This window comes from Coenobita brevimanus, chromosome 8 (genome assembly GCF_032717465.1).
Source record: "Coenobita brevimanus isolate Jiangsu-jjx chromosome 8, ASM3271746v2, whole genome shotgun sequence".
NCBI classification, from domain to species: Eukaryota; Metazoa; Arthropoda; class Malacostraca; order Decapoda; family Coenobitidae; genus Coenobita; species Coenobita brevimanus.
The window spans coordinates 41,595,297-41,611,180 of record NC_136961.1 but is presented as its reverse complement, the minus strand read 5'-3'; positions in this window follow the sequence as shown (position 1 = coordinate 41,611,180).

The following is a 15,884-nucleotide window of genomic DNA, read 5'->3' as shown; positions in this document are numbered from 1 at the left end:
TTCCCCATCCTTCCCTCCTCTCTCTCCTCTCCCCCTCCCCTCTTCTCCCTTCTCATCCTCAATTGCTACCCCTCCCCTTCCCACTGTTCCCCTCTTTCCCCTCTTTCCTCTCCCTCTCTCCTCCCCTCCCCTCCCCGTCCTCTCCCTTCCCTATCTCTCCATCCCTCCTCCCAGTATCTCCCATTATTCATTTCCCCATCCTTCCCTCCTCTCTCTCCTCTCCCCCTCCCCTCTTCTCCCCTCTCATCCTCTATTGCTACCCCTCCCCTTCCTACTGTTCCCTCCCCTCCTCCCCCTTCCCTTTCTCCTCTCTTCCCCGCCGGCCTGACAGCGTGACAAATGAGGAGGTGGACAATTTATCTTGAAGAGGGTGCGACGGTGGCCAGAATTAAAGTATATCAGAACTCAGGTAGAGAGAGAGAGAGAGAGAGAGAGAGAGAGAGAGAGAGAGAGAGGGAGAGAGAGAGAGAGAGAGAGATTAATAAAATAATAAAAAGACAAAAAAAAGCCAGAAATTGGGAATAGTTGAGATAAGCGACGACAGAAAATTGTTGAGAAGATGGGGAAGCGAGGAGGATGAACATGGGGAATGGAGGAGAAAAAGAGTGGAGGGGAGAGACGACAGAGAAGGTGGAAAGAAAAAAAGGTGATGAAGAGAGAGGAGATTAGAAAAGGAGAGGATGGAGATGGGGGAAGGGAGGAGGAGTTAATGACAAGATAAACTGAAGGGGGAGGGTGGTGGGGACTAAGGTGAGGGATAGCATGGTTTATTGGTTGAGGATAGGGATGGAGATTGGGTGAGAGGGAAAGAAGGGAGGAGGGAAGCGAGGAGGAAGAAGGGAAGGAAAAGGAAATGAAGAGGGGGAGGAGGAAGCAGAAGGAGGAGCAGGGAAGGAGAAGGGAGGGGAGGAGAGAGGAAAGAAGGAAAGAAAATAGGGGAAAGGATGAATCGGGGGAAGGAAAAGGGAGAGAGAGATGGAAGGGAAGAAGAGGGAGGAGGGGAGGGAATAGGGGGAATGACAGTAGAGGAAGGAATAGATGAATGAGGAAAGTGAGGATATGTGGAAGGGGAGAGATGATGAGAAACTAAGAACAAGGGAAGAATGGAAAGAAGCGGGAAGAGGAGAGAGAGAGAGAGAGGAGTGGAGAAAAAAAAATGAAAAGGAAATTAGATAGAAAAGGGGGACAAGGGAGTAAGAGAGAAAAGGGGATAGAAATTGACTGGAGGAAGAAGGATTGAGGAAAGGGTAATGATAGGAAGGAAGGGAAAGGGTGGATCGGAGGAGAGAAAAAGGAGGGGAGAGGAGAGTAAGACGGGGAATGAGAGAGAAACATACATACTTTAGCTGAGAGAATAACAGGGAAGAGAAAGAAAAATCGGAGAGAAGGAGAGAGGAGGACTAATACCAAAGAGAATTTGGAAAAAAAAAGTTTAAGAAAAAAAAAGTGTGGGGGGGAGGATAGATTGGAAACTGAGAGGTGTTTGGGAGAGAGGAAGCTAGAAGTTTTGGCAAGAGGAGAATGATAATTGGCAAGGAGAGATGGCTGTAGTTCGTCCACCCAACTTGGCGAAGATTTTCGTCCTCTTGCAGTTTATTTCCTGTAGCTCAAGGGCAGAATAAGGAAATAATACGGCACCGCTTCCATTTCCTAACACGTCCCTGTAACCATGTTTGTTTTACTTATCGGTAAGCCCGGCCCAGATTTTCGTCCTTTTGAAGCTCTTTCACATAGCTCAGTGACAGAATAAGAAAGTGTCACAGCTGCACATGCATTCCATACTACTTCTTAGTGATTAACATCATAGTCAAGCATTAATCTGTTGTTACAGCTCAGCATTCAAGCTAGATAGATGGCGGTCATAGACCAAGTTAGAGACAAACGAGTATAGTACAATATTCTGGTGTGAATCTCTTGTTACGACTCATCATTCAAGATGGAGAAAGAACAATTCCAGACCAAGCTGAAATGAGCAAAGGGGAGTTCAGAGAATATCGAGAAGGTAGGGAAACTAGTGGATATTTGGAAGAGGGGAGGCTAATACTTCTGAAAAGCGAAGACTGATAACTGAGTAAGAAAGAGCTAGGCTGATAGGGAGGTGAGGGGAAATGATCGAGGATATAGGGGAGGAAATGAGAAAATTGAACACAGAATTTAGCTTATGAGGAAATGTGAAAAACGCAGGCAGAATTTAGCTAATGAGGGAAAAAGAGAATTGGAGACAGAATTTAGGTGAAAGGAGGGAAATGAGAGAAATATAGAGAATTTAATTAAGAAAATTATAGAAAAGGGGCGAGGAAGCTAAGAGTTCTGAGAAGGGAAGATACAGTGAATTATGAGGAAGAGGAATCAAGCTGAAAGAGTGAGGTAGGTGAAGTTGGGCTGAATGGTGCATTTTTAGATACTTACTCGTATTCTAGGGTTTTTTGGAGAGAGAGAGAGAGAGAGAGAGAGAGAGAGAGAGAGAGAGAGAGAGGGGGGGGGAGGAAACAGCAAGGGAAGAATGGAGAGAAAGGGTAGACAAATTCCAGAATAACAATATGGCTGAAAGGGAGGCATGGGAAAGTAAGAGGAAGCTAATGGATTGGAAAGAAGAACTGCCGGTGGGGGGAAAAGAGGAAGAAACAGGAAGCAGATAAAAATGAGGCAAGAGAAGTGATGGGGAAAGGAGACAGATAAAAAAGAGATTAAAGATACTAGAAAAGCAAACAGGGAAATGAGAAATGAATGAAGAAATGATAACAAGAAACATGAGAAGGAGAGAGAGAGAGAGAGAGAGAGAGAGAGAGACCCATTATGTCATTTGTTCCCCTCCTCACTCTCCTCTTCCCTGTCCTTTCATTACCCCCCTCCCACTAAAAAAATCTTACCATCATTCCCTTCTCATTTGCTCTCATCCTTTGTGCTTTCTTTTTTCTTGTTCTTCTTTCTGTCTCCTCTTCCTTTTCTTTTACTTTCTTTTATCAGCTTCGTTTCTCCTTTCCTTTCCTTTCCTTTCCATTTTACGCATTCGTTGATCATCTCTGCTGACATTCGTTTCTCATATTTGTCCATTCTTTTTTTTATTTCTTTTCATTGTTGCTGTTATTTTTTTTCTTACCTATTATTATTGTTGTTGTTATTATTATTATTATTATTATTATTATTATTATTATTATTATTAGTAGTAGTAGTAGTAGTAGTAGCAGCAGCAGCAGCAGAAGTGCCAGTGGTGGTGGTGGTGATACTAGTAGTAGCAGTAGTAGTGGTGGTGGTGGTGGTTGTAATAGTAGTAGTAGTAGTAGTAGTAGTGGAAGAAGAAGAAAAAGTTGAAATGTTTGTTGTTGGTGTAGTTAATGATGAGGTAGTAAGGGTACGAGTGTTTGTATTACCAAGCTTTTTCATCTCCCTCACTCCTTCTACATTTCTTCTTCAACATCCCCTCTCCTCTCCCCTCCTCCTCCACCTCTTTCTGTGTTCCTTCCTCCTCCACCTCTTTCTGTGTTCCTCACATCAACTTCCGGCAACAAGTCAACACTCAAAGAACACAACTCGCCGGCTAATTGGTGGAGGAAGTGTCCAATGATGGGGTGGAAGCACTTAGTTACGAGGCCGAGGGGAAAAGGTGCACCAGTCATCTTAACGCCCACGCCCCCATGCTTGGGGACCCCTGTACTCTTGGCTGTAGGAGGCTCCCTCAGGCCCTACTAATAGACTGGTTTATTCTCCTCGTCTTTACTGATTTATTTTCCTCTACTGTTTTATTTTTCTCCTTTACCACTCCCTGGGGAGAGGGGAGAAAGAATACTTCTTCATTATCCCTGCTTGTCGTAAGAGACGGCTAAAAGAGTCTTTTTTTGTCTGCAATCTTTCTCTCCTTACTGTCCTATTCTGCTCTTCTGTTCTAACTCTCTTCTTAATATTTCCGAGTTTCTTCCGGCCTTTATTTTCCTTCTACAGTACTCCTGCAGTGTCAATAGCCATATTATGGCTTGGTGCTAATTCTTCGTTATTCCTTCCTTCCCTCCTGCTTTACTGTTTTATTCTCATCGGTTTTATTTTCGTTGGATGTTTTAATTATTCCTTTTCTGATTTATATTCCTCCTTTCTGGTGTTTTTCCTTTTTAGTGATTTATGCTCCTCTACTGTTTTATTTTCCTCCTTAACTGATTTCTTTTCCCCTTTTCTTATCTTTTTCTCTTTACTGATTTATTTTCGTCTTTACTTATTTATTTTCATCTTCAATTATTTTCGTCCTTACTATTGTCCTTTTCTGATTTATTTTCCCCTTATTTGTTTTCCCTTTTCTGATTTATATTCCTAGTCTTTATTGATTTACATTCCGTCTACATCCTGATTTATCTTGATCTGTGCCATTTTTTTGTAATTTATTTTCCATTTCTTTGCTGATTTATTCCTTATTCATTTTCCTCTTGACTTATTTACTGTTCCTCTTCTTTGCTGATTTATTTTCCTTCTCTATTTTTTTTCTTTTTTACTGATTTATTTTCCTCCTCCACTGGCTTATTTTCTTCTTTACTGATTTATTTTTCTCCTTTTCTGATTTGTATCCTCTTCCTTACAGACTCATTTTCCACACCATGCACTGTGATTTTCCTTTGGTAGTGTCCTGCTAGTGCAGGATTTAATGAAAACTTTAACCCCTCTAGTTAAAAAGAAAAAAATCGCACTAAATGAATCACGTGGAGAGAACAAATATTTAATACAGAAGACGTCGCAGTTTTGAACGGTCAATTATGTTGACCTTTTTTTTTTTCGTAACACCTCTTTCTTGGTGGTTTATTCTGCACATTACACTCCAGTCTCCTCCCGCCTGTTTGGACACAAACATTATCCATGTTAGAACGGTACCAGTAGTATAGAAGACAATTTTAGGGTGTAATATGCAAAATAAATTGCTAAGTTGTTAATGGTAGTTTTTTTTTTTTTTTTTGCGGGGGGAGGGGAGCCGTCAAGGAGTTGAGTTGATGGTTTAGTCGAAATCCATGATGGGAGACATACAGGGATGTGGGAGGTGGGGAGGTATCGATGTTCTTCAAGTAGGAATCCATGTTGGGAGTCACGTAGAGGGATGTGAGGGGGGGGGGAAGGGACTGATATTCTTTAAGATTAATCTCTCCATCACACCATGATTCTGGATGGTGTACAATGCATCGTCTTGAGGCTTAGATACAAGGGACAGACTGTGAAACAGAGGATAGCGGTATGGTGTTGATTCGGTTGTTTGATTGCTATTGACAAGCGTTCACTGGTGAACGTCCAACCTACAATCCCGTTGGCATTTAGGTAGTGGGACTCAAACCCACTTCAGAGCGTCCTCGGAACATGAAGTCAGTGCCAGTCCGGCCGGGCCACCAAGTCGCCCTTCAGCTGCCTCTAATGTTATTCATTTCCCATCACGACCGCCGATGGACTTAAAGTGTTTGTGCAGGTATTTTCCACCACCTTAGTGGTTGAGCTTTATCCACTCAACCGAATTCTCGTGTGTAATTTAAACTTATTAACTTCGGTCTATTTTGATGTCAGTACCTAAAAAGTTGTACTAATTGTTAGGTGACGGTTAACTTTTTTGTGCGAGAATTTTCCCAGTTGACGTACACTATTTGAAATAATGATGGAGGACAACCAAAGCAAGAGTGTGACTAAATTTTGAGAGAAATTCAATCAGCAGTGAAGGTCAGAATATGAAAAAAAAAAAAAATGAAAATCAATAAATTATGTATATCTCACGAATGAAATAAGATAAAGACATGGGAACAAGGCCATAGGTTCCTTATTAAAAGTCCTAATATTTTTTCGTTACTATTTGTCAGAGTAAAAATTGGCCCAGTTTTACCTTAAACTTTGAAACGTTGATGGGGGAACGCGTTCTGTGAGTTCTCTTGTTTTTTTCCATTATGCTGCCGGAAACTGGCTGCACAAGAAAGGAAATCTTCGCCAAGTTATAGACGACCAGTTTTAACTCGTCTGCTTTCACTTTCCTTCTTAATTTCTCCATACTATATTTCTCTACCTCTACTTAACCCCGCCTCTTTCTTCCTCCTCCTGTATCCATTTCTTCCCATACCTATCCTCCTCCTCACCATTCCTTCTCATTACCTTTACCTCCCCCAACCTTTCCCTTCCCGTTCCCCTCCTCCCCTACCCCTACCTTCCCTTACCCTTTCCCTCCTCTACCTCCCCCTACCGCTTCTTCCCTTGCCCCCCCCACCCCTTCCTTCCCTACCTTCCCCAACCCCTTCCTTCCCCTACTTCTCCCTACCCTCCCTTCCTTTATCTCCCTCTACACCTTCTCTGCCCACCCGTGCCCACCCCGTTGCATGACTCCACACCATAATCCCAGTGAAGAATTTCGCTTGATTACCCCAGTGGTTTACGTGTCCAATATAGCAGATATCACACGATCCACCTGCTGTAATTAGGGGCATCGGTAGGGCAATATATAAACTTCAAAAACTGTAACATTTGGGGGCATCACCTGGCTTGCCACACGCAAAACTGTTATTTCATATATTTATCCGGTTTCGCTAGGGGGGTTACGGAAATATTGAGATAGTGGATTTTTTTTTTATATAACGTTGGATGGACTCTTTAAGAATGCTGAGACGATAAACGGAGAGAAAAGACGATAGATCGAAATCTCAGGGTCTAACGGACACCTAAAACGAAGTCATTTGATTCTCTATCGTTCAGTACCATAAGAATCTTGCGAGAAGGAAGCATACTTGTTACAAACGTGATTAATAAAATAACATATGAAGATATTTTTCTCGTAACGCAAAGTTTTAGGTGCGGGAGCATCTGGTGGAGCAGCCCATTCAGTCAGTCACACTAAAATTGTTCTTATGTCTTACTCCCGTAGAGTAGCGCCGGCCAGTATTACTTATCTCAAAGTCCCTCGTCTACTTGGTAAATTTGTACCTATTTAAACAGAAATGGAAAGACTCTGGACCCTCGTATCGTTGTTCCTATTAAATGTAAAATAAACTTGTTTACGAAAAGAAATTTATTATAAGTTTGTGAACCTACCGCCAAGACTGATTCACAGAGAACATTACTACGATTTTGGTCTTATAAAAGTTACTTGTTTTTGTGGGAAGGACGAGAGATTTTTAAAGATTCTGCACCTTTTTTCCAATTTTTTTCCGATGTCCTTCCTGAGAAAAACACATGAAAGATACGACAGTGAATTTCTCAGAAGAATATTAATCTGTGTTTAGTACTGAGACTCCAAAGTAACTGGCGATGGTAATCCCCTCATTTGCCAAGGAATATACATATATGCATTTTTTTTTTCTAAACCAGGAAAAATAAGAGGCAGGAAGATTCGGCACTCTGATTTCCCTGTCCTTCCAAGACATATAAAAGCTGTGACAGATAATTTGTGTGTGTGTGTGTGTGTGTGTGTGTGTGTGTGTGTGAAGTCCTGTGAAAAAGTTCGAATCCTTGGTGGAAAGTGGCAATTGTGTTAAAGTGTTGCCCAGTTTGATTAGTTCTCAAATTGTCCAGCGGGGAGCCCCATCACCTCAGCGGGAGACTTAGCCGTCATTACCACTTTCGGTTCATTATATATATATATATATATATATATATATATATATATATTTTCTGCCTCCTTCTTCAACCTCCGTCTCTCTCACTCTATCTCATTTTTTTTTTTTTTTACGTGGCGAGTTCTTGCATTGGACGGATTTAGTTATGAAGAAAGTTTTCGGGTTACGAGAGAGAGAGAGAGAGAGAGAGAGAGAGAGAGAGAGAGAGAGAGAGAGAGAGAGAGAGAGAGAGAGAAGAAGAAGAAGAAGAATGTGAAGAACGAAGAGTAAATGAATGAGTAAAGAGAGGAGCAGGTAGTTAGTTAGGTACTGTAGGTAGTTTAAGGAAAGTGTTGAGAAGAACAGGCAGGAGGGGGAAGTAGGTAGGTAGGTAGATTGGAAAGTAGGTACAGGGAGGGATGTAAGAAGGGGAGGGAAAGAGGAGTTAGATGGATAGGGGTAGAAGGAAAAGGATGTAGCGAGAAAGCTAGGTAGAGGGAAAGTTAGGGGTGAGCGGAGGTGGGAAGGAGGAGGGCGGAATGGGGGAGAGGAAAGGGAAGAGGTGAGGATGGAGGCAGGGAGTGATGGGGAATTAGATGGGAGAGGGATGGGGTATAGTGAAAAAGGCAGGAGGGATGTAAGTAGGTAGAGAGAAGGGTAAGGGAATAGAGAGGGATGGGGTGAGGGGTAATGGAGGAGGTGAGATAATATAGGTAGTGTTGTGACTGTCCGGTAATATCCCTTAATACCCCTTACCTATTATCTAATTTGACCGTAATAGATAATACGTCGCCCTGGGGATACACACTACCACGGAGGGAAGGAGGAAGGGAGACAGGGAAATAGGCAGGGAGGTATGAAAATGGGTAGAAAGTAGCTGTGTACGTACTGTATGTATGTAGACAATATACTGTAGTTTTCGCCACAAAAGAGCCACCATTGACATACTTAATCTCCGGACTCATGCCATCCATCAGTCAATTGAGCAACACAGAGAAACTCATGCCGTAGCCCTTGATATTTCTAAAGCTTTCGACGGAGTATGGCGGCATTCCCTGTTCTCCAAATTCCCTTGCTATGGACTAATGTCTTATACTTCTCTGCCTTCCTCATATCTCAGCGACAGAATAATAAGATCAAAAGTAGATGATGTATATTTCAATTTCCAGTCAGTTAACGCTGGTATGCCACAAGGATAAGTTCTGGCGCCAACTCTATTCATAGTTCATATTAATGATCTCTCTTCTGTCACCGCAGTCCCATCCATTCATATGCAGATGACTCAGCACTTCACAGTTCATGCACACTCAAACACCCATTTACAAAGTTTAATATCTCCAGCTCTCAACTCAGTATAGCCATCTCCATAAACCAAGACTTATCTAAGATCAGTGAATGGGGACAAAATAACCTTGTCTTATTTAATGCTAGTAAAACCAAATATATACAGTCTACTGATAGACAGATATTGCCAGATTCGTATATTACTTTCAGTGCTACTAATATTCCCATCTCCAAAAGTATTGAAATTCTCCGTGTTGCACTTAACAACACCCTCAGCTGGACCTCTCATGTTAGATCACTTGTTAAAACCGCCTCAGAGAAACTTGGATTATTGTACAGAGTCCGTAACTTCTTCACTGACGAGCAGTTAGTTATAATTTATAAGAGTCATGTGCGCTCTCAGCTTGAATATTGCACACCCTTGTGGAATAGATGTGGAGAGGTTGCACTAAAACAACTAGACAAAATTCAGAACAAAGCTGTTGGAATTATTAATAACCCTGCTATTATAAACTACCTCCCCTACAAGTAAGAAGGAATGTTGCCTTCCTTGCATTATTTTACAGATACTTATGGCAAATGCTCAGACGAAGTTGCGTCCATTGTGCCACCTCTCCACCCCTTCCCTCGTGCTGCACGGGCATCTGGTAGCGCTCATGACTGGAATGTCACACAGCCATATTGCAGAACTTCTGTCTATCAAAATTCTTTTATTCCTCGAACTGCATCTCACTGGAACTCGCTTCCCCGGAGTTGTTTCCCCCCAAACTTAAACCAACAGCTGTTCAAGTCCAACCGTTACAGATATTTTGTGAATGGTGTATGGATAATTTTTTTTTATTAATTTGTTTTTCCTCTCCCTGTTCTGATATTCAAAAATAAAAAAAGGTAGGCAGGCAAGCAGACGGATAGACAGGTGGGTGGGTAGGTTGGTAGGTAGGTAAAATTAAGAGAAGTAGGTAAGAGAAGACTAGAGACGTAGGTAAGGATAGGGGAGGTAGCTAGATAAGTAGGTAGACAGGTAGGTAGGTAGGTCAGAAAAAGTTGGGTAGGTTAGAATGGGGGAGTTAGGTAAGTAGGTCGGTAGATAGTTTAGAAAACTTTAGAGGGAGAGAGAGCGGGAGGGGGGTCTTTCGGTAGGTCAGATGGAGTGGGACAGAAGCATAGATGTAAATGAGGAGTGAGGGAAGGATGGGGGGCTGAGGGAGGGACGAGGGGATGATAGAGGTAAGGGAGCGGAATATTAGTGAAAGAGGTAGGGGTATAAAACAGGAATAAGGGAAGGATGATGAGAGATGAGAAGGTAAGAGTGGGTGAGGGAGGGGTAAGAGTGAGAAGGATAAAGGGAAGGGTGACGGTGCGAAGAAGGGGTGAGAGTTGAAGGGGATATGAAGGATAAGTATGGGTTGAAGGAGAGATGAGGCGGGTGAAGTGAATGTTTTAGTGGGCCTGCCCTCATGTTGATATCATTTACCACCCTTCCACCCTTCTTATCCTAACCCTTTTCTCTCTACCACTTACCCTTCTTTCTTCTCTTTCTCTCTCCTTCTCGCCTTCTCTTTCTCTCCTCTCTTCATTCTCCTTTTCTCTTTCTCTCCTATCCCCCTTCTCTCCTTATCCCAACCCTTCCCTCTCTAGCACTTACCCTTTCTTTTTTCTCTCTCTCACATTTCTCTCTTCCTTCTGTCCTTATACTAACCCTTTCATCTGTGCCATTTACCCCTCCCTTATCTCTCTTTCTCCTTCTTTCTTGCTTTTCCCCTCATCCCAGCCCCTCCTTATCTACTGCCAATGCTTCTCTCTTCTCTTACTATCATCTCTTCTTTCTCACTTTCTTTCTCATTTCTCTCCTTCTGTCACCACTTTCTCTCCTGTCTTCCCTTTCTCTTATTTTCGTTCTCTTTTCGCCTTCGTTCATCCTTTTCCCAAAACATTCTCTCATCCTTTTGTCCTCGTCCTGACCTTTCTCTCTTTACTCTTACCTTATTGCTTATCTTTTTTCCTCACTCTCTCTCCATCCCATCTCTGCTTATTCACTCTTTCTTTCCTTATTCTTTCTGCGTCTCTGCTCCTCTAATCTCTTCATTTTTCTCTGGTCTTCCTTCTCTCCTCTCTCTCTCCTCCACTCTTCTTTCTCCCCTCCTTTTCACCCCCTCCCTTTGTTTCCCTGATCTCGTCTTCCCTCTTTCGTTCTCTCCATTTTTTCTTTTTTGTCCTTGTTTTTTTTTTGGGGAGGGGCATTTCTCTCTCTCTCTCTCTCTCTCTCTCTCTCTCTGTCATTTTTTATTTTCCTCCTCCTCCTTCTCCCCCTCCTTATTATCATCATCATCATCGTCGTCGTCGTCATCGTCATCACCTACATATTCTCATCCTTAACTAACCCTTTTCTCTCATCATCATGCTTGCCAATCCTCATTTTTCCTCCGCCTTTTTTCCTCACTTACTCAAGCTCCTATAACTTATGTTTAGATGAATAAAAACGTCTGACATACCTGGAATAAAATACTAGAGATGAGGCGACCAGTAGAAAGCTGAATTCGTCACTTAGTCCTTCCTTCGCTTCTTTTTTTCTCTTACTTCTTCGTCTGCCCTCCTCCTTAGCTCCCCTTTCCCATTTAATTCTTGCATCCAACTTCGCCCTTCCGCTTCTCCCTGTCTTTCTATTTCCTGCTGTCTCTTCTATTTCCTCTTCATTTCCTCGTCTTTCATCCACGTTATTTACTTCCACACCTACTCCTGCCTCTTCTTTCTCATCTACGTCCTTTCCACCTTTTATTTCTTTCTCTCCAATTTCTATCCTCAGTATTAATCATCGTTAGTTACCTAGGATGATATGAAGGGATGAGGTGGAGACATCTGTAAGAAAGGGTAGTGTGAGTAGGAGATAGAGCAGCCTCATGGCGGAGGACAGAGCAACATGGAGGCGATTCGTTTGTGACTATACCCTTTCCAGGATTAAGGCAGACACAGACAGACAGACAGATAGATAGATAGATAGATAGATAGATAGAGATAGACATGAATAGATAGACAGATGGATAGGTAGATGGATAAACAGATAATTAGATAGACAGAAAGATAGACATAGTTTCTTGTTTCTGTGCTGTTGAGCGTTGTCTCAATTATCCATGCATCAGTTTCTCGGTCAGACATTATCCCCTTTTTCCCCATTTTAATTCGTTATTGCCAGAATCGCAAGACGCCATGTATGTGAGATCAGTAAGTGCTTATCTGCTTGTTTTTGTTGTTATTGGAGAAAACTTTGAAATATGTCGTCACGGCGCTCAGACCATTAATCCTGCAGCAGCTAATTTCTCAGGGTATGCTTTCTTGCTCCAATTCTGCCGCCCACTAAATTTCCATCCCATCCCACCCTTTCCTGATCTCTCCCCGCCCATTTCATTACTCACCTGTGACGGTTTCACGGCGCGACGCAGTTCACACGGTCGCCGAACGCGCCTGTTTGCCTCCTCCTGCTTCCCCCACATCCGATATCCCTCCCGTCTTCCGCGGCCCCTGACTGCTGCTGGAATGATGTATGCGAGGCGAAATCATGGTGGCTGGGATGCTTAGCGCGCCAACCATCCGCAGCTTCCTGATGATTTAACCGGGGTCACCTTACACCAGTGGTTCTCAGACTGTGGGTCAAGGTCTAGTGATATCGTTAGACCTTTCTGTGGGTCGCGTCCCAATGTTGGGTCGTGAGAGAAATTTCGATGTGTCCCAGAGGTCCAGAAAATGGCTAATGCTTTCAGTGTAAGCTGTTGACTTCATATAAATTATCATTATCATTATTCCACTATTACTATATTCATTGTAACTACGACATTTGTATACTGTTTGCTTGGTGTGTGTGTGTGTGTGTGTGTGTGTGTAATTCACGGGGTCGGTCAGGATCACGTGTTGGTTATGATCAGCTTTTTTTTTTTTTTTTTACCCTCCCGGAAGAGAGCTGAGAGCTCATATAGTCCGATCTATTGGCAAAGCCTTGACCTTCACACACGCACACACCCATCCTCTTGCTTAAGGGGGACAGTAGCCACCCACTTTGTCAGTGAAACTTTTCGCATCCTGAGCAAGGCACGAACCCCCGTCTTAGCAGATGCTAGGCGAGAGCGTTACCACTGAGCCGGCGAGCGGTGTGTGTGTGTGTGTGTGTGTGTGTGTGTGTGTGTGTGTGTGTGTGTGAACTTCATTGAATGTTAGAATTTCAGTCGGTATGGACTCATTTTTTGTTTGTTTGCCCACGGCTATCAAATTGTTCGTTTTCTTCCTCGAAAATTTCAAAGACATTTTCCCAGACTGAGGGAAATATTTTCTCGATCTTGGTGTTCAAATGTTTTATAATCGTCTAATAATTGTGATGGCGTTTTATTAGAACTGCTTCGGATAATTTTTAGTGCCTTCCAAAAATCTTTTGGTTGATGATAGATGTTGACAGTTGTATATACTTTATTATTCCAGTTATCCGTAGCCAGCTTTTTACTCTTCTCCATTGGTCTAATCCAAAGGTATTTAAATCTTTCATGCTGTTCTCTAGTAAAATCTCTGTCTTTCGCGTTTCTGTAGTCTTTGGTATGATGTTTGTATGAATTTGATGGTCTGTGACATTACAGGCCTTTCACTTCTAGCTGATCTTTTGATAGGAACATGTTCTTTCACTGAGTCATTATCACATTGTGGCTTTTGACAAGACATTCATCAATATCCTCAATTATCAGTCCTTCCAAATTTAAAACACCAAACAAGTTTCTATGTATAATTTTGTAATCGAAATAAGCCAGTTAGATAACATTAAGAGTACGTGATATTGGCCTTTTTTTTTTTTTTTATTGTATAGATTACAGGTATATGGTCGGTGCAATTGAGGTATTGTGGTAAGTCTGCCAAATGAATAAAACAATGTCGGCCGAAGCAGCCGAACTGATTCCGACTAATGGAAGGAAATTTGGCCCAAGCTGTAGTAATTTGTTAGCATTGTGGAGTCTCTTCAGCCTCTGTCCCACATTGTTTCCAGTTATTTCCAAGGAGATGTGCTTAGCATTAAGATCCTCAATTGTATATGTAGCTTATGAAAATCCATTCTTATTTGAGGATGATGGACTCTAATGGGCTAAGAGCGAGGTTTTATACTGTTATACTAGGATTTTTCTAGTCGATTGAGATTCTTCTGAACAGGGAGGAACAACAAAGCAGGTCTTGATATACCTTAAGAGTACAGGGTGAACACAGAAACTGCAGATGACAAGGCAAAAGATGTATTGTTTCACTAGCCTTTATACACAGCTTTACATCCGAGATCGTGAGGTCTATCTGTAGGAAATGGTCACTTGGGGCGAAGGGGAACTGGGGAGGGGAAATCTGGTGAGGGTTTTCCCGGATATGGCACTTACACTCGGCGCTGGGATATTCTCTGGAAAAGGTAGGGGGCCGGGGTTTAACACTACGTCTGTGTGGGTGTTGTAGTATGGTGAATTAGCGACGATAAAGCTAAGGGGAAGATAGGCTACGACTCTGGCTCCAGAAAAGTGGAGGCCCGATGTCTGGCTCTTTCTTCCTCTTACTCTGGTGATAGGGTTGTGTGGTTTGTGCCCAGAGTGGGTCTAGCGGTGAAGTTAGGAGGGACCCGAGACGGTTGGGACAACAAGTTTTTTACCAAGCCTGGGATTCCCTTTCCAGGGGTAGGAGGGCACTCTCTACCTGTGGGAGGGGATGTGTGTTGGGGGTTGCTCCTGCTTCAGTGTCACATTGGGGAAGCCTGCCAGGCTGTGGGGAGTGTGTAGTTTGGAACTCCTTCTGCGTTGCCAAGCTGCCTCTAGCAAGCTCGGGGGTGCCGCATCTAGCAAGTACACTGGAACACTGGAACTCCTTCTTTGTTGCCAAGTAGCCTCTATCAAGCTTGGGGGTGCCGCATCTAACAAGCACACTGAAACACTGGAACTCTGCGTTGCAAGTGGCCTGCAGCAAGTTCAGGGGTGCCGCATCTAGCAAGCACACTGGAACACCGGAGCTCCTTCTGCGTTGCCAAGCCGCCTGTAGTAAGCTCAGGGGTGCCGCATCAGGCAAGCATACTGGAACACTTGAACTCTTTCTGCTTTGCCAAGCTGCATCTAGCAAGCCTGACTGTGCTGCCTCTAGCAAGCACTAAGTTAACGAGCCCTCGCCGCTGCTGGTACTGATGACGTGGTTTGCGATGGGGGTGGTGTGGCGGTTCTGGGCTACAAGGACTTCTGGCCGCGGGGTACGCCAGTTTCCTGTGTCCTTCTTGGGCAGACACTTATATTCCCATGATTCGGTGGTGGTTTCTCAGGGCGCGCGAATTTTCTACGGCCGCTGTTGGAGCCGGAACCGCGGTAGATCTTTCAGCCTGGTGGGTTGGAGTCCTGGGTATTTTATAAACGTAACTTAGCGGTGGATATGGACCCACGGCACCTGATTACTTATCGCGTTCGCCTTCCAGTTTCCGGTGCCCCTAGTCTGGGTTTGGATCTAGCCTTAAAATGAGTGCAGATAGTACATTTTATCCACTCCTGGCACCTTTTAGGTTCATACCATTGACTCTGACACTCACAGATAGCCATTGTGACACACTGAATTTCACATGCATGACCCGAAATACACTGACACACAAACCTTCCTGGGTAGTACTTGGCATTAGGAGGGTTAATTCTCAGGATCGCTCTTTTCCAAGCAGAAGGGCCGGTATATACACTGGTCCACATACACCCGTCTCTGTAAGGCTGGTGTAAAGCGAGACAGTGTTGAAATTTCCCTCCTCCCCCCCTTCTGTCTCGAAATTTCCCTCCTCCCCCCTTCTGTCTCGAAATTTCCCTCCCCCTCTCTCTCTCTCTCTCTCTCTCTCTCTCTCTCTCTCTGGCTCTTGACAGCCTACTCCTTAGTAGTCTCAGAACCTTCCACATTACTTTTCAAGTTCTCATGTCACCTCGTAGTACTTTGCAAATTTAGTCCTTCATTTTTAGCACAGGAAAAAAAGAATCAATTCTTTCTTCCTCCATTCTGTTCACGTATGTATGGAAAAAACTATTGAGTACTAAGTAATCGTAAATG